The sequence below is a fragment of the Pseudonaja textilis genome, chromosome 3, assembly GCF_049901715.1.
Source record: "Pseudonaja textilis isolate UNSWEBS1 chromosome 3, rPseTex1.2, whole genome shotgun sequence".
Lineage (NCBI taxonomy): Eukaryota > Metazoa > Chordata > Lepidosauria > Squamata > Elapidae > Pseudonaja > Pseudonaja textilis.
The window spans coordinates 196,114,231-196,136,642 of record NC_141992.1 but is presented as its reverse complement, the minus strand read 5'-3'; the positions used below and the strand labels follow the sequence as shown (position 1 = coordinate 196,136,642).

The 22,412-nt window shown below is 42.6% G+C and overlaps 1 long non-coding RNA gene across 1 annotated transcript in view; it reads right to left on the bottom strand.

Annotated features, from left to right (window-relative positions):
* Window positions 1-22,412, bottom strand: part of LOC148126487 (uncharacterized) — a 75,827-nt gene that overhangs the window by 25,822 nt on the left and 27,593 nt on the right. Inside the window, exons 2-3 of the long non-coding RNA XR_015743327.1 lie at window positions 18,895-18,995; window positions 937-1,253 (exon numbers count right to left, since the gene is read on the bottom strand). This is a non-coding gene — a long non-coding RNA (uncharacterized LOC148126487). The remainder of the gene's footprint in view (window positions 1-936; window positions 1,254-18,894; window positions 18,996-22,412) is intronic.

The window sequence follows — 22,412 nt, the reverse complement described above, 5'->3', positions numbered from 1 at the left end:
GGGCAGCCCCTCAAATACTGGAATACTGCTATCATGTCCCCCCTAATCCTTCTTTTCTCTAGACTACCCAATTCCTACAACCGTTCTTCATAAACTGCTAATGAACTGTGAAATTCATAAACGGTTAACTTAATAGACATTTAAATTCACTGCTAAAATAGCCAACAACTTCTTTATCTTTAATCCTGGCCCTCAAGATCAACAAATTGACCGCACAATTAAAGGACCATCATTCTCCGGGGAATTTACATTAATCAAAATCGCATTAGCGCTAAAAGATCGGTAGTAACAGATCAACACTCCATTCCTTCCCATAAAAAAACAGGTAGCTCTTACGGCTGCATTTGAGCCCAAACTTTCTTGCTAAGTGAGACAGTTGCCCCATTTTGTGACCTTTCTTGCCTCAGTTGTTAAGTGAATCACTGCAGTGGGTTCAGTTAGCAACCTGGTTGTTCAGTGAATCTGGCTTCCCCTTTTGACTTTGCTTGTCTGGAAGTTGCCAAAGGGGATCACACGACCCCAGGACAAGGTTGACTCAGCCTTCCTTCCTTCCGAGATGGGTAAAATGAGGACCCAGATTGTTGGGGTAACAGGCTGAATCTGTAAACTGCTTAGAGAGGGCTGTCAAGCAATGTGAAGTGGTATCTAAGTCCAAGGGCTATTGCTATGGGTATCTTCAGAATTTTCGGACTGCTTCCTAAGTTCCACTTTAATATAATTTCTGAGAATGCAATACAATGTATAAAAGGGCTTTCCTCTTTATAGGAATTTTCTGTAATTAAAAAAAGGGGTCTTTGAATTTGACATCAGATGCTGACAAAGGAAAGAGTTAACCAATAGTTAAAACATCATCAGCGGATAAGCACAAATTGTACACAGGTAGTTCTCGACTTACAACCTTTCAAAGTTGCGATGGACCACAAAGAAGATACTTACAATTCGGAGTCACAGATTGATGGCTACTCCCCCACCTTGGTCAAGTGATCGTATTTTGGGTGCTTGGCAACCAGCCCACATTTACGGCCATTCACTGAAGGTCCAACTTCTAGCTCGAGCAAGAAAGTTTATACCATTCCAAACAAGTGGTGGTCCTGGTCTCTTCTTAAAAGCCTCCAGTGATGGAGCACCCACAGCTTCCGAAGGCAACTTCTGTTCCACTGGTTAATTGTCCTCACTGTCATAATATTCCTCCTTACTTCTAGGTTGCTTCTCTCCTGGATTAGTTTCCATCCATTGCTTCTTGCCTTCAGGTGCTTTGGAAAAGGATCAGATTAATAGCACATAATTAATCAATCAGTCTATGATCCTGTTATTCAAAAATGGCTCAGTGGCAAGTTTTTCATTTTTAAAAAAATAAATAGATAGCTAGGTAGCTAGTTAGACAGACAGACATAGATCAGATAGATAGATAGCTAGAGAGAGAGAGAGACAGAGAGACAGAGACAGACAGACAGACAGACAGACAGATAATGTTGTGGTCCACTGGTGGCCTGTGGAGCTGGTAGCAGAGTCAGACAGTGGGGAGGAACATGGACCAGTCCCGGAGTCTGGGGAGGGCTTGGATGAGGGATCTGCATCTGACACAGAGATGAGGCCAGAACCATCTGGGAATTATGTGCTGATTCCAGAGCCTACAGAATCTGACATCAGTGAGGCAGAGGAACAAGGGGAGCCTGTTCTCAGTGCGCACTTGCACAGAGCTGCCAGAAGGCAAGAACAGTTAAGACAAAAGGGGCAACTTGGAAGAAAGGCTTGGAGATGATTGGCCGCTCCCATAAGACATAAAGGGGGAGCAAAGGGAAATGAGCCTTTACAGGAAGCAACTTTGTTCATTCTGGTGAGTTTAAAATCTGAAGTCTGTGTTGACTTTGTGCTCTGTTTGGCCTTGTACACCTAATTGGCAATTTAGTCGTTGGTAGCATTTCAAGGGAGATAAAGGTGGGTGCTTATCAGCCTTATCCCGAAAGACTGTGGCAGGCTTCTGTTGGACTATTCATAAATGGTTTGGGACTCATTATGGGCTGTGAATGCATATAATTCACAGCCGTTGAAATAATAAAAAAGGGGAACAGCATGTGATTCTTACTGTTTCAGGAAGCCTTGGTCAGAACAAGATAGATGATGGGTGGATGGATAGATGGCAGATAGGTTTGTTGTTGTTGTTGTTGTTGTTGTTGTTGTTAGTTGTGAAGTCATGTCCGACCCATCACGACCCCATGGACAATGTTCCTCCAGGCATTCCTGTCCTCTATCATCCTCCGGAGTCCATTTAAGCTCACGACGACTGCTTCAGTGACCCCATCCAGCCCCCTCATTCTCTGCCATCCCCTTCTTCTTCTTCTTGCCCTCAATTGTTCCCAGTGTTAGACTCTTCTCCAGTGAGTCTTTTCTTCTCATTAGGTGGCCAAAGCCTTTGACTTTCATCTTCAGGATCTGGCCTTCTAAAGAGCAGTCCACTTGATTCCTCTAGGGCTGACCGGTTGGATCACCTTGCAGTCCAAGGGACTCACAGGAGTCTTCTCCAGCACCATAGTTCAAAGGCCTCAATTCTTGGCAGATAGACAGATGGATGAATGGATGGATGGATGGATGGAAGATAGATAGATAGATAGATAGATAGATAGATAGATAGACGGTAGATAGATAGATGATAGAAGTTTATCTATCTGTCTGTCTGTCTGTCTGTCTGTCTGTCTGTATCTATCTATCTATCTATCTATCTATCTATCTATCTATCTATCTATCTATCTATCTATCTATCTATTGGCTGCTCAACTTACTTCCTTATTCTTGAAGTCTTGAAATGTTGGTGAAAGGAATTGACTTTAGACTGTTTCTTCTGCAGGCTATCTGCAGGCTATCTTATTCAAAGCTATCCCAATTTCATTGAAATCCACCATTTACTTATAGTTCGTGTAGATAGTTTGAGGCAACTCCCATTTCTAGAACTGATTAAAAACATCTTTTTTTTCCAAAAACAAAGACAAGACTCCTAGATTGCAGAAAGGCCATCCTTCCAAGGTGTGTATTTTCTGATAATGATCATTCAGTACTCATTAGCTGGCTAAAAATCATCCCTCCGGGAAACAGAACATTGTTTGTGGGGTTATTTTCTTATTCATGAGCCTATCCATTATTTAGCCATTCTAACTGTTGCATGATATAATGCCAAGCCCAAAACTATGGGCTCTTTAACTACGCTTAGATAACTCTCCAGCCAGCTTGTTTGGAGAAGGGTTGTGCCATCACAAGGCACAGATCTGTGCCAAAGAATGAGAAATGAGCTCTTGGATTGAGGACAATCATTGCAGAAAATCATTAATAGCAAAAGCACTTACACTTGGAGTGCTGACTAGAGGTGGAGCTCTTGTCTCACAATCAGGAGACTATGAGTCCGATCTTAGGTAGAGGCAGATATTTCTCTCTCTGGGCACAATGAGAATATGTCTGCTTAACAAAACTCCTCATTGGTGATAGGAAGGGCATCCGGCCATTGAAACACTCTGCTAGCTCCATTCAGTTGCCCAGTCTCCACCCCACAAGGGATTATGGGGTTGTTGAAGAATAGCACTTAGACTTATATACTGCTTGACACTGCTTTATAGTCCTCTCTAAGTGGTTTACAGAGTCAGCATATCGCCCCCAACAAACTGGGACTTCATTTTACAACCTCAGAAGGATGGAAAATTGAGTCAACCTTGAGCTGGTGAGAATCAAATTGCTGAACTGCAGTCAGCAGAAGTATCCTGCAGTACTGCATTCTCACCACTGCGCCACCACGGCTCTTATTAATGTGCTTTCTTCAAGAAAGGAGGCGAAGAATTTGAGTGGATTCTTGCAATAGGAAGCCTGCTGGATTATGTAATCTCCAAAGTCCTTCTCGTGTTCTCACATGATCTGGTTCCATAAGTCTATCCTCTAAGTGGGCATGGTGGCATATTGTCAGGTTGCCCCCCCCCAAAAAAAAATTAAAAATTGAAGAAAGACACACAAGATTACTATAAAGCCATTTCCTTTATTGTTTCTCTCCCATAGGCAGCCATCTTGCCAAACCAAAGCAACAACTTGGTGGACTTCGTTTTTTCCTCAAAGACATTTCGCTTCTCATCCAAGAAGCTTCCTCAGTTCAGACTGAACGGTGCGAAATGGAAGGAATTATGCTCCTTGCAGTCATCTGGTCATTTGCACTCTTTCAGTGAGTTGTTAAGGCTACCTAGAGGTATAATTGTTGTCTTCAGGCTCACAAAATATTTGCACTGTTTCAGCGACCCTGAGGGTACAAAGTGGCTTCAACGATTCTCAAAAAGAGTGCTAATGATTTGCATGACTGCTTGTCAGAATGTCATAAGCGTCATAAATACGAGACGGTTGCAAAGAGTCAGAATTCTGATTATGTGACCAATGGTTGCAAGTGTGGAAAACGGTTATAAGTCACTATTTTTTAATGTCGTAACTTTAAAAAGTCACTCAGTGAACTGTTGTAAGTCGAGGACTAACTGTACAGCTTTTTCTGTTGCAACACATTTCCACACAATACATATCTGTTTTCCTCATAGTTTTTCAAGCACTATAAATTCAGGGTAGAGTTATAATTTTGGGACTGGTTTAGAGTTATAATTTTGGGACTGTTTTAAATCTGGTTGATAACTGGTTTTATTGGTTTTTATAGAAAATTGAGATATTGAACATGTGGAATATTGAGTGATGCCTATAATATCGAAATATTAGTGACTTAATAGGGGTTAATAGCTATACTGGATGAAGACATGTTGTTGATGTTCGTATATATTTCTGGAGGAAGTGATTAAAAATCATAAAGAGAGAATAAATACAGAAGAACCCCAACAAATGGGAAAAATAAAGAAATAAGTATAAATGGGGAAAATAGTAGAATATATATTGGCATATAAAAGAATATGTTATAATTATAATGAGCACATTAAGGTCAGAAGTTGGAAGATAAAAATTTTGTATATAATTGTATTATTACTGTGAGCGCTGTGTGTAAAATATGTTAACCCAGTCATTGCATTGTCAACAAAAAATGCTGGTTGTTAAAGGAAAACTGCAAATAAAACATATACAAAAAAAAAAAATACACATTTGTTTTCCTTAAAAACAAAGATAAAAAAAAATCCCCTAATGTAGATGTAGAGCATATATAAAGTGTCTGATTACATTTTAATTCAAATGCAATTAAAAAATTGAAAACATACCCATTTCTTCAACCTCCCTTGTAACCAGACAAGACAACAACCTCAATTTTTGTTAATTTATTGCCTAATTAGTCATCATTTATACACTACTTGAAACTTTAGAAATGGCCTTAGAAAGTTTCATTCTACCTTTCTTTTGATGTGTGTATCGCATTGCACTGTTGTTGTTGTTGTTGTTGTTGTTGGGTGTGTTTTTGGTTCAACTACACCCAAGCTTATGGGGACACGTTGGCGCAGTGGCTAAGACGCTGAGCTTTTCGATCAGAAAGGTCAGCAGTTCAGCGGTTCGAATCCCTAGCACCGTGTAATGGAGCTTCTGACAACTTAGCAGTTTGAAAGCATGTAAAAATGCAAGTAGAAAAATAGGGGCCCCCTTTGATGGGAAGGTAATAGCGCTCCATAAGCCCTCGGCATTTAGTCATGCTGGTCACACGACCACGGAGACGTCATCGGACAGCGCTGGCTCTTCAGCTTTGTAATGGAGATGAGAGCCTCGCCCTAGAGCCAGAAACGACTAGCATGTAGGTGCAAGGAGAGCCTTAACCTTTACCTTTACACCCAAAATTGTAGTTGTGTACTCTTCACTGGGTTGGGCTGGAAAGGGCTCAACCAACTCCCTCCCTTAGTGCAGTAGATGGAAATTCAGATTGAATAGCCTTCCTACTTAACTCAGAGTCAGGAGTCCTCAATTTATGACTCTAATTGAGACTGACAATTATGTTCACAAAGTCATCACGTTTGATTTTAAGACCTTTTTTGCACTGTTTGTTACGCAAATGGTATTATTGTAGAGCAAACACTGCAGACGTTAAGAGAACCCATTGTTTGGGAGGGATCACAAACTCCTAGTAAATGCCAAAAAACCCATCACCCCACCAGTAAATTTCAGTCACGTGACCACAGGATGCTGCAAACAACTGTAAACATGGACAGATTGCTAAGCCCTGCATAGGAGAACGGAGCTGTAAAGCAGGTTAGTGGGGTGGGGAGGGAATGGGGACTTTGCAGTAACCTTCCCCCTGGAGTGGGGAAGGAATGGAGATTTTGCAGTATCTTTCCCCTGCCATGCCCACCAAGCCATGCCCACCAAGCCATGCCCACAGAACAGGTAGTAAGAAAAAAGTTGAATCCCACCACTGCTCCATGGTCTCTTCCAGCTCTCTTTGGAATAGAATAGGTGCCTGGTAAGCGCAGCTGGATAGATTCTTCTTCTGATCAAACATCCCACTCGCTGTCCTACTCCCACCTCAACTGTGGTTATATTTCAGGGCTGCCGAAGAAGGAACAGAAGAGATAAAACAGGCTATTGGCTTAAACGACTTTGCCACTCTGACAGCTCAGGAGAGGCACAGCAGATGCCTGAACATATGTCTATGGAGGCATCGCATCCAATCATTCCAGATTCTACAAAGGCAGCCGCAAGAGCTGAGCATTTGAGAAGAAAGCGACATTTCGGTGTTTCGCCGCTCCGCAATGTTGCAGCTTCCCTCCCTCCTTCCTTCCTTCCTCCCTTTCCTCTCCTTGAATCTCTGTATCTTAAAAAGGTAGAGCTCTCCTTCCAGATGCTACCACTCCCTTGGTAGTTGGCTAATAATAACATCCCCATCTTCTGCCAAGGGGTGGGAAGGCAACAAACTCGGAGGATAGAAAAGTGAGCGTGATGGAAATTTCTCTGACTCCGTTCTCGGTTGTCTCGAATGCTCAGTGAAATTTTAAAAGAAAAAAATGATTCAAGGCGTTTCTCTGGGTGATATTTTTAGGATCATATTTTGGGCTCCCCATCGTGTCCCACCATATCAGTCATTTGTTTATTTTTATTTATCAGTAGAAGAGAGGTTCTGAAGTTCAGGGTTGAGCTGCGGGGTCCTTGGAGCTCTCTGAGCCTGGTAGGTTTCCTTCAGATGTTTCACAACATCATCAGGACTGGAATAGGGTTTACAGAGAGGAGGAGGAAGGAGGAGAAGGGAGGAGGAAGGAGGAGGAAAAGGAGGAGGAGTTAGATGTCCTTGGTGCTCTCTGGGCTTGGTTGTTTTTCTTGAAGATGTTTCATGACCCAACAAGGTCACATTATCAGGGTGGAATGGAGGAGGATTTGGGAGGAGGAGGAGGAGGAGGAGGAGGAGGAGGAGGAGGAGGAGGAGGAGGAGGAGGAGGAGGGAGGAGGAGGAGGAGGAGGAGGAGGAGGGGGGTCCTTGGTGCTCTCTGGGCTTGGTTGTTTTTCTTGAAGATGTTTCATGACCCAACAAGGTCACATTATCAGGGCTGGAATGGAGGAGGATTTGAAGGGAGGAGGAGGAGGAGGAGGAGGAGGAGGAGGAGGAGGAGGAGGAGGATTTGGGGTCCTTGGTGCTCTCTGAACTTGGTTGTTTTCTTGAAGATGTTTCATGACCCAACAAGGTCACATTATCAGGGCTGGAATGGAGGAGGATTTGAAGGGAGGAGGAGGAGGAGGAGGAGGAGGAGGAGGAGGAGGAGGAGGAGGAGGAGGGAGGAGGAGGAGGAGGAGGAGGAGGAGGAGGAGGAGGAGGAGGAGGAGGAGGAGGAGGAGGATGATGATTTGGGGGTCCTTGGTGCCCCCTGAGCTTGGTTGTTTTCTTGAAGATGTTTCATGACCCAACAAGGTCACATTATCAGGGCTGGAATGAAGGAGGATTTGAAGGGAGGAGGAGGAGGAGGAGGAGGAGGAGGAGGAGGAGGAGGAGGATTTGGTGGTCCTTGGTGCTCTCTGAGCTTGGTTGTTTTCATCTCCAAGACCCAACTAGGTCACATTATCAGAGCTGGAATGGAGGAGGATTTGAAGGGAGGAGGAGGAGGAGGATTTGGTGGTCCTTGGTGGTCTCTGAGCTTGGTTGTTTCTTGACCCAACTAGCTCACTTCATCAGGGCTGGAATGGAGTAGGATTTGCAGAGAGAAGGAGAAGGAGGAGGAGAAAGAGAAGCAGAAAGATTGGTGCTCTCTGAGCTTGGTTTTTTTTCTTTGTTGCAGACATTTTATTACCCAACTAGGTCACATCATCAGGGCTAGAAGGGAGTGGTGTTTATACACTAGTTACTTGCCCTGTTGGAAGTATTCTTAGAAGTTCCTTGATTAGACTGTGTTTTATTTGTTTATTAGAATTGGCCATTTCACCCAGAGGAGACGCTTTTCATTGAGTAGTCTGTGTTTACTATTAGCTTGTTATATACTTCAATCAAGGAACTACCAACTCAGAGAAACAAACTCACAGTAAACAACGGCCTAATCAAGGAACCACTATGGAATCAAAGCAAACAATCAAGGCTTATGGCAGGGTTTATTAGATGGCCTGTGCTTGTGGGACTCTCTTCAAAGAAAAGTGAGAAATGGCCCCCATCCAACAAAAAAATGCACTCCTATTTATACAGAAAATCCTCAAACGTATGACCAGAATTGAACCCAAAGTGGCTGTTGCTAAGTGAGTCACCTGTGAAGTGAATTTTGTACTCTTTTTATAACCTTCCTTGCCACAGTTGTTAAGTGACTCCCCACAGATGTGAAGTTAGCAACAAGGTTGTTCAGGGAATCTGGCTTCCCCAAGGTCAACAAAGGGGATGACGTGACCCTGGGACATTATGACCGTCATAAATATGAGTCAGTTGCCAAGCCTCTGAATGTGGATCTCATGACCATTGGGATGCTGCAACAGTTGTAAGTCATTTCCTTCATGTGTGTTAGTGTGTGTGTTTGTGCATCTGTGTGTGTGCTCTGACCCAAACTTTGTTCCAAGGAAACAAACACCAAACAAAGGTAACAGCAAAACCTTTTAATGATTCTTTACAAATTCCGTTCCTTCATGGTTAAAAGGCTGTTTCAAACTAATTGTCTCTGATAAGAATGAGCCTTGCCAAGGTTGTGCAAGGCTGCGAAGAACACTAGACAACGTTACTAAGAAATATTTCAAACACAAAGAGTCTCCAAATACCAACCAAGATATTCCTAACGTCCACAAGGCTTGAGTGCAAAAACTTCTTTGCTTCCTGCAATGAACTCGGGTTCCTCAGCTGGCTTTTATCTCTTAATGAAGGGGCCATTACCTTGCAGCCTTACTCCTGAGTCACCCATGCTGCTGCAGCTGCTCTTTCCTTTGAGCAGTCCTGTGCGTACGCGCACTTGGCACAGGCTCCTCGGGGGCCTCTTCCTCACTGCTGCCAGCCCCCACAATCTCCAAAGGCAGCATTCCACTCCCTGATGGTCCTGGCCCCATCCCTGCATCACACGCAGGCCCCCTCATCTGAGTCCTCACTCTCCGAGGCCTCAGCCGTCTGCACCTGCTGCCGGTGAACCACAACAGTGTGAGTATGGCTAGGTCAAGGGTGTCAAACTCTATTCTATTGAGGGCTGCGTCAGAGTTGTGTTTGACCTCAGAGTGTTGGTGTTGGCGTTGGATGGGGGCATTGCTGGGGTAGGTGTGGCCAGCTCAATGTCATTCATTTTTGGCTCTGATGGCCTCCTGCAGCCCTCTGTCGGTGAAAACGGAGCTCAGGAGGCCCCTGTGCAGCCAGTTGGGTTCTGTTTTCTCTGGCACAGGGCTGCAGGAGGCTGTCACAGCCGAAAACGGAGCCCCGGTGGGCTGCACATGGCCCTCCCAAGCTCCATTTTCACTGGAAGAGGCACAGGGGTGGAATTCAATAAATCCCAGCAACCGGTTCACTGCCTTTGCTTTGTGGGCATGGCCATGGCCTACCAGAACTTCCGTGTGGACCCTGCACTTACCTGCATCGAAAATGGGCCAATGTGGAGACTCCTGGGAGGGGAGGGGCAGAGTGGGCGGGGCCACCCAGTTTGTTCAAATGCCATTTCTGGACTTTCAGAACTTCCAGGAGGGCCAATTTTTACTTTCCCAGGGGTCCAGAGTCTTCCCCCAGGCTCTGGAGGTCTTCTGGAAGCTGGAAACAGCCTGTTTCTGGACTTCTGGTACTTCTGGAAGACCCGTTTTTCCTCCTCCCAGAACCTCCGCATGGACCCTGCATTTACCTGCATCAAAAATGGGCCACATAGAGACTCCTGGGAGGGGAGGGGAGGGGCAGGGTGGGCAAGGCCACCCAGTTGGTTCAAATACCAGTTCGGTGAACCAGGTGCAAATTTAATACCCAGTTCGCCCGAAACAGTCTGAACCGGTAGAATCCCCCCCAAAAAGAGGCACCATGGGCTGGTTCTTTGCTATTTCCAGGGTGACCCACAGGCCAGATCTAAACAACCATGGGCCAGATGTGGCTTCCGGGCCCTGAGTTTGACACACCTCCCGGGCTAGGCCTTTGAGTTAGTGCTGACTCCTAGTCACTGACTTGACTAGGTTGTACAATTTTTTTAAAACAACATTTCCAGTTTGTCCTTGCTGTCTTTTGAGGGCTGAGAGACAGTGGCTGGCCTGAGATCACCCAGCTGGCTAATGCAGAATTAGAACTCAGGGTCTCCTGATACCTAAGCTGATGTCTAAATCTCAAAACTAGCTCTCCAAAAATCTATAGATTCATTCAAAGAACGAACTCCTCCAAATAAAAAAACAACAACCACCCAATAATCTGAAATCTGATGTAAACCCTAACAGGCACAACATAAAATTTAATTGAGATATCCATCAATTTAAATACACTTTAGTTTATGACACTGAATATTAATCCCATGTGTTGTAGACTGGAAGTCCTTTTGACAGCATTTCATACCTCATTTGCTGGCAGAGTTATTAGATTTTAGTCCATGGTCAAAAAAGGTAAATTGTCTCTTAAAGGGCTCCTGTGAAGTGGTGGCGTGTGATATTAAAACAATTTGGAAATAATTTTGATATTTTCTTCCATCCTTTCAGCATTTTTCCTCCTGAGTTGTCTTTGGTTAACTTAGTTCTGACTTTGAAATGTTGGGGGGAAAACCCATAAGTACATGAGGGCGTGATGGGTGTCCCATTGACCAACACTCACATGCAATGATGACGTTGTATGTTACATGTGTTGCAAAATAAGTTAAATAACTCCATGTTGAAAGGACATGTCAGAATATTCATGAACTGGCAGAGACATGGTTAACAAGATCAGCTAAAGGGAGCTGAATTAAAAATAAAGAGGTGTAGCTTCTCTCTACTCTCTGCTCTCAAGCTGTTTCTTGTGTTTTGCTTGTGTTACATTGAAAGAATCTACTATTGGTATTGTACATTTTACTCATATAATTATGTATATAAAGAAGTTAATGAATCCTGCTGAATCAGTCATCTGTGTGTGCTGTCTGGATTTGAATTTCTGCTGCAAAGTCTAACAGGACACTTAACCCAACCTTAATTATTTGCTCAACGTAAAACTACTTCAATGGACCATAACTTAAACCTGGACTTTTTCTGCTATGGCCACGTTTACAGTACTTAACATCTTTCTTCCAAGTTCTACAAAGTTTCCCTTGGAAAAAAAGGGACCTTTTCTCCAACCTTTTCTCACACTCTCTGATCAAGGAGCATTTTTATTATTTTAATTTTATGTTTTGTTTTATTTAATTTTAATTCAGATTAAAACCTTTATTGTCAGTGTACTACATGTGTACAATGAGATTGGCTGAAGCCTCTCTTAGTGCACCCGGCTCCCCAATACAATGCAACTTACAGTGAAAGACAGAAAACCCCTGTTTTGTTTTATTTTATTATTTTATTTTAAATTTAAATTTTATTTTATTTTTATATTTTATTATTTGTTTTTAATTTTTATATTTTATTTTATTAATTGTATACAATGCCATCAAGAAAGTAAAAGAATGAAATGGAAATGGTCACACAGGAAGAAGAACTGATGGTGGCTGGATCAAGGCCGTCATAGACTGGATCCCACTTGATCAAAGGCTTCTACAAAAGAGATCTAAAACAAGATGGATCACCAACATCAGCAAGAATTGCAGGTCTAATTGTTAAGAGAAAGCTCAAGACCAGAGCAATGGAAATTTGGAGATCAATTGTGGCTAGGTGTGAAGGACTACCTGTATTCCCAGGTGGTTTTCCTTCCCATCTGTTTTTCCCTGCAGCGGATACCAATTTGGGAAGCAAAGCAAATCCATTTGCTACCTTCCTTCCTCTAAATCAATTACCACTGAGTAGTAATTAGAGTTGTATATTTAACTGAGCTTAAATCATCTTCGACTGATGTCCCTGTGACAGCTTGTTATTGTAAATGGTATTTCATTGGTAGCAAATTTTTTTGGAGAGTCCTTTAATTTGCCTTCTTTGGACTATTTTCTTAACCAACTTTATTATCCATGTGGGGTGTAATACGTTGGCGGGGACCATTTTTTTCTCTTTCGCATGAGGAGTTACTACAATTACGTTTTAAGGAGATTAGTTTGGTTTTCCTCAAAAAGTCCTTTCTCTTTTTATCTTGCCAAAGGCGAGAGGGTCTTCTTTAGAAGGTTTGACAAGGGATGAAAATCTGAGCATCACGTACATCTGGAGAGGGTGGGCAAAAAAGTCACAATGGCAGCCATCTTTGAAAATGCATATTGCATGTTGAAAGCCAGTCTGGCATGGTGGTTAAGGTGCTGGCTGAGAAACCTGGAGATGGTGAGTTCTAGTTCTACCTTAGCCATGAAAGCTGGATGAGTGACTTTGGGCCAATCACCAGGAGACTGTGAGTTCTAGTCCCACTTTAGGAATGAAAGCTAGATGGATGACCTTTGGCCAATCACCAGGAGGCTGAGTTTAAGTCCCAGCTTAGGCAGAAAGCCAGCCAGATGAATGGGCTAGTCCCTCTCTGTCAGCCATCTGACCTCACAGGGTTGTTGTTATGTTCCCATCTTGAGTAACTTAAAAATAAATATAAAAATCAAATAAATGAATACATATCAAAAGAGATACAGTTTTGATCATGTTTGCGGCTGCCATTTTGATTTTGTGGAGACCTCTGGAGTAGCATTCTCCAACAGTAGCTTCTTGAAGAACATCTGTTCTTCTTGTACATCAATTTCAATTCATCATTTGTTCCAGTTATCATTTAGGCTCTGTTTAGATGTGATAAAATCCAGAGTGTTTTCTTGGAGGGGTCAAGATAATTCCCCCCATTTATTCTATTTCAACCACGATTTTCCTCATTCTCTGTCAATTCTTTCAGTGCTGGATTAATTGAAGTTCCTCTTAACAACCCCCCACACACACTCTTTAATTGCATAGTTTGGTCTAGTGGTGTTGATTTTGATACCTTTTGGTCAACGCTTTTTGATCAACAAAGGCCTGGGATATGATTGCAATTATACTCCTTTTGAATGCGGACCAGGTGATTTTGAAAAGGCAAGGTGGTTTAAAATTGTTTTTAAAAAATGAACTGCAAGGAAAGGCAGCCCACTTTGACTCCAAAGCTAATTGCAAAGATAGCAATTGCGAACTTTCATCTCAGAGGTTGATTGTTTCTTTTCAAAAGTTTAAAGAGATTTCAACCCGGGGCTTTCCAGATGCGCCTAGCGACGATGGATCTTCTCCGATCTTCCCAAATTGCCTTTTCAGGAAAAAAAAAAAAAAAAGGAATGCTTTTGTGTTTATGAATTCTGAACCATGTTTCTTCTTCCCCTCTGCTCTTCCTCCTGTAATCACTTTAAGGCCCCGGCTTTTGCAAGTGCACTTAGTAGCAATAAAAATAATAAGCCCGTGGTTGCACATGCAAATCGAATTGGCACGGAATTTCAAGCAAATATTTACACAACAGCTGGGCATTTGCGGCGTTCCCCTCCTGGAGTTGCGAGAGTGTGACTTATAATAAGAACAACCTGTTTGTGCAGATTGAAATTGCGGTGGTTTTTTATGGCCTCCCTATCTTAATAAGATAGGCCAATTATGATCCACTTAAAGGAAGGCTTTGTTCTTGGTGCTTGGAGGATCTTTTGTTGGGATTGCGGTTGAGTCTTTTAAGTGTTTCTTGTATAAACTGGGAGGCTGAGATGCCATCTGTGGAGCTGTTTCCCCACTTAGCAATGAGACAACCAGCAAGGCCTTGCAAAATTCCACTTAATTCCCCCTGAGGTGAATTTCAGTGTCTATACCTAGTATGGCTTTGCTTTTCAGGGAAGTGAATGGTTGCAATGGATTATTCACTGGAGTCAACTGGAATCTCAGTGGTTTACAAGTATATACACTTCAGTGCCAATTTTCTTTTCTGAAACCTAAAAGTATACAATTATAGATGAGGAATTCCTTGAGTATCTAGCCTTTTTTTATGTATATAGGATGGGACGAGCCACTAGTGTGTAAACTGAAAGCAAACCCCACTCTCTTCCAGCACTGATGATGTTACTTAATTCGGTAATGAAATGTCTTCAAGAAAACAGTCAAGCTCAGAGAGCACCAATAATTCCACAGATCTCCTCCTCCTCCTCTCCACAATTCCCATACCCTTCTAGCACTGATGATGTTGCCTAGTTGGACCATGAGACATCTGCAAGAAAGCAACCAAGCTCAGGAAGCACCATGCATCTTACAAATCTTTGATTTTAAGCTACTCAGTTTTCAGCTTTCTTGGTTACATATTCTTCATTTATCTTTTGCAGACGTCACAAAAATTAAATGGTTTTTCATTCTGCAGACCTTCCGGAGCCTCTACACAGGTCCATCTGCAATTGTTCAGGTCTTTGTTATGTGTCATTTACATAAAAATGAGGATCAGCATGTCTTGTTTTGACTTCTCACATCCCCAAAGTCTATAAATTGGTCTGGAAGTTTCATCTGAAAAATGGCCAAAACTTAGAAGAGATTAACCTCTTCTTGCAAACTAAAACTTAGCTGTGCAAAAATATATATTTTTTTTAAAGGAAGAACCGAAAAAACAAACAAGTGAGATTAAAATATCCTATATGCATTTGTCAGAGGCTTGGACCAGGTTCCCATCAAAGATACAGCTGAAAATATAATTCAGTTCTGTTCTGCAACAGAAAAATCAATTTTTATTGGTTTTCTTTTTTTGATTTTCCTTTTTGCATATTCTATTTTTTATCTTATTGTAGCTTTTCTTATTTTTTATAATTGCCATCTTTAATAAATAGATATAATAAATAGATATAATTATGCCATCTTTAATAAATAGCACTATCATTCCTCAGGGTATCTTCTTCAACACTATTAACAGTCTGATAACCTTGCCCAGTGAAAAAGTGCCCCAGTTAACAATACAGTTTCACTTATCTTCCAATTAAAAAGTTTCCTCAGCTTTCTGACAGTCAACCACTATTGAATTGGGTTCTTCTGTACTTAGTCCCAACTGCAGAATTTTGACATCAAGTATCACTTGAGAGAACCATTGAACCATGGAGTCATAGAATCATAGAATCATGGAATCATAAAACCACTGAACCATTGAGTAATGGTTTAAAAAACATAGAATCATGGACACATGGAATCATAGAACCATAGAATTATGGAATCATGGAATCATGGATTCATGGATTCATAGAATCATGGAATCAAAACCATAGAATCATGGAATCATAGAAACATAGAATCATGGAATCATAGAACTATAGAATCATGGAACTATAGAATCATGGAATCAAACCATAGAATCATGGAACCACGGAACTATCGAATCATGGAATCATAGAACCATTGAATCATGGAATCATAGAACCATCAAATCATGGGATCATAGAACCATAGAATCATGGAACCATGGGATCATAGAACCATAGAATTGTGGAATCAAAACCATAGAATCATGGAATCAAAACCATAAAATCATGGAACCATAGAATCATGGAATCATGGAACAAAAACCATAGAATCATGAAATCATAGAACCATAGAATTATGGAATCATAGAATCATGGTATCAAAACCATAGAATCATGGAATCATAGAACCATCAAATAATAGAATCATAGAACCATCAAATCATGGAATCATAGAACCATATAATTGTGGAATCATAGAACCATCAAATCATGGAACCACGGGATCATAGAACCATAGAATTGTGGAATCAAAACCATAGAATCATGGAACCATGGAATCATGGAATCAAAACCATAAGATCATGGAATCATGGATTCATAGAATCATGGATTAAAAACCATAGAATCATGAAATCATAGAACCATAGAATTATAGAATCATAGAATCATGGAGTCATAAAATCACAGAATCATGGAACCATGGAATCATGGAATCAAAAACATGGAATCGTGGAATCATAGAACCATAGAATCATGAAGATAGAATCATGGAATCAAAATCATGGAATCATGGAATCATGGAACCATAGAACTGTGGAATCTTAGAACCATCAAATCATGGAATCATAGAACCATAGAATCATGGAATCATGGAAATATAGAACCATAGAATCATGGAGTCATAGAAGCACAGAATCATGGAACCGTGGAATCATAGAACATAGAATCATAGGGCTTGAAGGTCTTCTAGTCCAAACCCCTTCCCAAGGTAATAGTCCTTACACCCTCCCAATCAAATGGTTGTTCATTCTTTTTCTTTTTCAAAAAATCCTCAGTGCCCCTTCGCTCAGGCAAAAGGGATGTTGCATTCTCCATTTTCAATGGGTCAGAGGCGATCTGGAAGAAACACTGCAAAATTCCTGGTAGATACCTCAAGGACAGACTCTCAAATCCCAGCCCTTTGCTTCTTGGGAGCAAGGAATCTAGCTCTGCCTCCCTCCAGCTCCCCTTTCAAATTTGTATGGCGTGTGCATTCCTTCAAGCATCACATTAAAACACATTCCATTTTCTAGCCCAATGCGGCTGTAACATTCTTCGGCAAGGCAGAATCGATTAACATCCTACAAGGTCTCTCTGCCTCTCAGCCTCTCCCAGGTTACTTATGAACCGGTGGGAGTGAAATCAGAAGGGGAACAAATGAAGATGGATGAAATTTGTACCTTGGCAAATAAGGAGGGCTCACAATCCCACCCTCACAAAAAATAATAATAATAAAATAGGACAAGGAAAGGTCAGCATTAGCTGAGAGAGAGTTTGCATTTGGTGGTTGGAAAAAGTAAAGAAATAGTCATCGTGTCAGAAGCTGCCTCAGTTTTCAAGGAGGCCTTTAACCACCTCATAGACTCAGAGTTTTCAATATCCTTGGAGGTGATTTGTACTTATCACTGATTTGATTTCATTCCTGCTTTATAATTAATTCAAAGCAGCAAACATATCCTTCTCCCTCCTCCTATTTTCCCCAAGAACAACCCCGTGAAGTGGGTTAGCCTGAGAGACCTGGACAGACCCAAAGTTTCACAGTGGAATTTTATGCTTAAGGCAGAACTAGAACTCGCTATCGCCTAGTGATTCTTCCTAGGTCACCCAGTTAGCGTTCATGCCCAAGGTGGACTAGAGCTCATAGTTTACTGAGGATTGGCCCAAAGTCATCCAGCAGGCTTTCATGCCTAAGGCAGAACTAGAACTCACTATTGCCTAATGGTTGGTCCTAGGTTACCCAGTTAGCTTTCATGCCTAAGTTGGACTAAAGCTCATAGTTTGCTGATGATTGGCTCAAAGTCACCCAGCGGACTTTCACACCTAAGGCAAGTCTAGAACTCATTATCACCTAATGATTTGTCCTAAGTCAGCATTCATGCCCAAGATGCTCATAGTTTACTGATAATTGGCCCAAAGTCACCAAACTGTCTTCCATGCCTAATGCAGAACTAGAATTCACAGTCACCTGGTGGTTGGTCCTAAGTCACATAGCCAGCTTTCATGCCTAAGATGGTCTACAACTCATAAAAGTAAAGATTCCTCTTGCCCATACATGGTAGTTGTTTCCAGCTGTAGGGGACAGTGCTCATCTCCGAAGAGCCAGCGCTGTCTGAAGACGTCTCCTTGGTCATGTGGTCAGCATGACTAAACACAGAAGGTGCATGGAACACTGTTACCTTCCCACCAAAGGAGTCCCTATTTTTCCACTTGCATTTTTACATGCTTTCAAACTGCCAGGTAGGCAGAAGCTGGGACAAGTAACGGGAGCTCACTCCATTATGTGGCGCTAGGGATTCAAACTGCCGACCTTTCTGATCAACAAGCTCAGCATTTCAGCCACTGAGCTACCGTGTCCCTTTGCTAGAACTCATAGTTCATTCATAGTATAATTGGCCAAAAGTCACCCAACTGTCTTTCTTGCCTAAGGCAGAATTAGAACTCATTGTCACCTGGTAATTGTTCCTAGGTCACACAGTCAGCTTTCATGCCCAAGATGCACTAGAACTCATAGTTTACTGATGATTAATCCAAAGTAACTCAGTCATCTTTCATGCCTAAGGCAGGACTAGAATTCACTTTCATCTAGTGAATGGTCCTAAATCACCCAGTCATCTTTCACGCCTAAGGAGGACGAGAGCTTGGAGTTTCAAGGCAATTGGTCCAAAGTCACCCTGTCATATTGCATGCCTAAGGCAGGTCTAGAACTCTCAAGCTCCTAGCGGTTGTCCCAAAGTTACCCAGCCAGCTTTCATGCCTACGATGGGTCTAGAACTCACCGTCTCCTGTTTTCTAGCTTGGGGCCTTCACCACTAGACCAAACCTCCTCTCTAGATGCAATGAAATGATGGTTTGTTCCTTCTTTAACTGCAGCAATCTTTCTTTTTCCAATCCAGGGGGTTGGGGCCAAAGGATACAGATCTTGCATATTGGTTGGATGGTTGTAACAAGCCCATATTAAATTAAGCATCCAGTCATTGCATTTTTGCTGGGCAATTACACCTACCTTGTATAATCTAATGAGCTGTTACTTTGCCCTAATGTAACATTTCAAGGAGCCCGTTTCATCTCTTTTCCCGTCTTCATGCCCGTCTTCTTCACAGCTTGCTGCACAGGAGAGATAATTGATTTGTTAAACTAAATCCCAACGATACACACCCTGTCTTTGGTTTTTGTCTTGGAGTCCTTTAAAATATATATATATATACATTTCCTCCTCCTTGGAATCGTTTTGTCTTTAAGAAAGGAGAAGCGAGAAGCTAGTTTTTTGGCTGATGAAATGCAAGGCAACATCGTGGAAAGGTCAGCTCGGCAATCTATTCGCAAGAGATAACCTGGCAATACTAATGAATTATTTTCATTGCAAAACAGGGGAGATAGCGAGGGTGGGTGTGCTGCCTTTCTTAGAGTATAAAGGAACCCAGGATATATATGCATGCTGAATTTGAGACTCCAATCTTGAGAGGTGTCTCGTGTACCTTCTGAGACAGTACAGAAGAAAAGACATTCTAAGATCAGTTGATTGCACCAATAAAGGAAAATAAAGGGTCGTTGTATAAAACTTTAGAATTGGATAGTTGGTGCTGGGTTGCTGATTTGGGACCCTGGTTAACTTGCAACTTCAAGGGCGGGCTTCAATATTTGGCTTCCTTTGTGCTCTCTGAAGTTGGTTGTTTTCTTCCAGATGTTTCATGACCCAACTAGGTAACATCATCAGTGCTAGAAGAGAGCAGGGTTTGTGAGGAGGAGGAGGAGGAGGAGGAGGAGGAGGAGGAGGAGCAGGAGGAGGAGGAGGAGATGACTATAGAGCCTTTGGTATTCTCTGAGCTTTGTTGTTTTCCTGTAGACATTTCATGACACCAGTAGGTAACATCATCAGTGCTAGAAGAGAGCAGGGTTTGTGAAGAGGAGGAGGAGGAGGGGAGGAGGAGACGACTATAGAGCCTTTGGTATTCTCTGAGCTTTGTTGTTTTCCTGTAGACATTTCATGACACCAGTAGGTAACATCATCAGTGCTAGAAGAGAGCAGGGTTTATGAAGAGGAGGAGGAGGAGGAGGAGGAGGAGGAGGAGGAGGAGGAGGAGGAGGAGGAGGAGGAGGAGGAGGAGGAGGAGGAGGGGGAGGAGGAGACGACTATAGAGTTTGGTATTCTCTGAGCTTGGTTGCTTTCCTGTAGACATTTCATAACACAAATAGGTAACATCATCAATGCTAGATGAGAGTGGGACAAAGATGAAGGGGTCGAACTATTCTGCAAAGCACCAGAAGGCAGGACAAAAAGAAATGGGTGGAAACTAATCAAGGAGAGAAGCAACTTAGAAATAAGGAGAAATTTCCTGACAGGGAGAACAACTAATCAGCGGGATAACTTGCCTTCAGAAATTCTGGGTGTTCCATCACTGAAGGTCTTTAAGAAAAGGTTGGACAACCACTTGTCTGCAATGTTATAAGGTCTACTGCTTGAGCAAGGGAGTGGACTAGAACAGTGGTTGCCAACCAGTGGGCCAGGGATCACTTCGGGGGGGGGGGTGCTTTGGGGGTGGCATTTCTGAGAAAATTTTGGTGGTCTGCAGAGAAATGCCACCCCGAAAGCACCCCCCGAAGCAATTAATCCAGGCCGCATGGGAACACAAGTCTTGTGTCGCTTGCATTGTGAACAACACGAGGTAGTGAGCGGGGGGGGAAGGACAGAGTGGGGAAACTCACCCCATGTGCCTCGCCTGGCCACAGGGCTGCTTCTTTCTACTTCCTTCTTTTTCTGCTTTTGGCTGCATGTAAGGAAAGCAGCAGAAATCTTTCTTTCTCTCCCCCAAACTCTGCCAGAAGTGCATCTTTGGGACTCTGCAAGACCTCCTGCTCCAAGAGGCTGCGCCAGCATGACAAGTCTTACAAAGACTCATTTCTGGTGGAGTTTGGGGGAGAGAAAGAAAGACTTCTGCTGCTTCTGCTGCTTTCCTTGCATGAAGCCAAAAGTCTCTCTCCCCACCCCGAGAACAGAGCTGGAGACGGTATCCTGCGATCCCAAATAAAGAATGATCGATTGGTAGGAAAACAGGGTGGGGAATTTCCCTACAGACATTTTTGGGATTTTCCCAGGGTCTCTGGTCTGCTGGATTTAAAATTATGAGTTTGGTGGTCCCTGAGGTCCAAAAGGTTGGAGACCCCTGCACTAGAAGACCTTAGTTTCTCTTAACCACAAGGAAGCAAGCTCAACCATTCATCCCAAAGGTGTTTCAAAATAAGATGGAAAAGCAGAAACCCGTTTTACAGGGGAAGAAAACTTGGACAACAGGACTCAAACCAGTTTTATCTGACAGGCCTATAGACAACATGAGAAATACTAAGCAAATCCTTCCACTGAACAAAATCCCCCAAATGACACCATTGCTGTCTCCTTCTTGACGTTTTCAGCAGAAACATTCCAATCGTTGACCTTTCCCGTTGCATACAAATGAAGTTGAATATGCATAAGCAGAAAAAAGTTTAATTAAATTCTCTAGCACGCTAAGTTCGTGTGAAAATCCCCAGGAAGTCCACTGCCTTGGGGCAAGAAAGGATGGGTGAAACCCACCCAGATGGCAATAGTTAAAAGCCAATTAACCGGGCCCATTAGTTGTCCATTATCTGCCTGGAGTGGTAGATATAAAATATATTAATTGTGATAGGCCCTGCTGTTCATTGCTAAATAAATGCATAAATATTTCTTGGTCTATTCATGGTGGTTTGAACTTGTCATTTGTGCACCGCATTTGCAAGAGTCTTCCCTGACATCTGGCAAATTAAGGAGCTGGGGTGACTGAGTGAATGACTGAAACAATGAATGAATGAATAGAATGAATGAGTGACTGAGTGAATGACTAAGCAAGTGAGCGAGCGAGTGAGTGAGCAAGTGAGTGAATGAATGTATGAATGAACAAACGAACGAACGAACAAAGAATGAACGAACGAACGAATAACACAATTTCTTGTCTCCTGTAAGCAGGGCCTTCTAAAGGATAACAATGAAAGGAAGATCGGGGTTGAGATAACTTCTGAGCATCCTCCCACTCTCCCTCCCTCTTTTTTTCTTTTTAATTTTTCTTCTTTTTACTTCCCTCCCTCCTTTCCTTCCTTCCTATCTTCCTCCCTCCCTCCTTCTTTCTTTTTAATTTTTCTTCTTCTTCCTCGCTCCCACTCTTCCTATCTTCCTTCCTTTGTCCCTCCCTCTCCCTCTCTCCCTTTCTTTCCTTCTTCCTCCCTCCCTCCCTGTTTCCTTCCTTCCTTCCTTCCTTTCCTTCCTTCCTTCCTTCCTTCCTTCTTTCCTCCCTTTCCTTCCTTCCTTCCTTCCTTCCTTCCTTCCTTCCTTTCCTTCCTTCCTTCTTTCCTTCCTTTCCTTCCTTCCTTCCTTCTTTCCTTCCTTCCTTCCTTCCTTCTTTCCTTCCTTTCCTTCCTTCCTTCCTTCCTTCCTTCCTTCCTTCCTTCTTTCCTTCCTTCCTTCCTTTCTTTCCTTCCTTCCTTCCTTCTTTCCTTCCTTTCCTTCCTTCC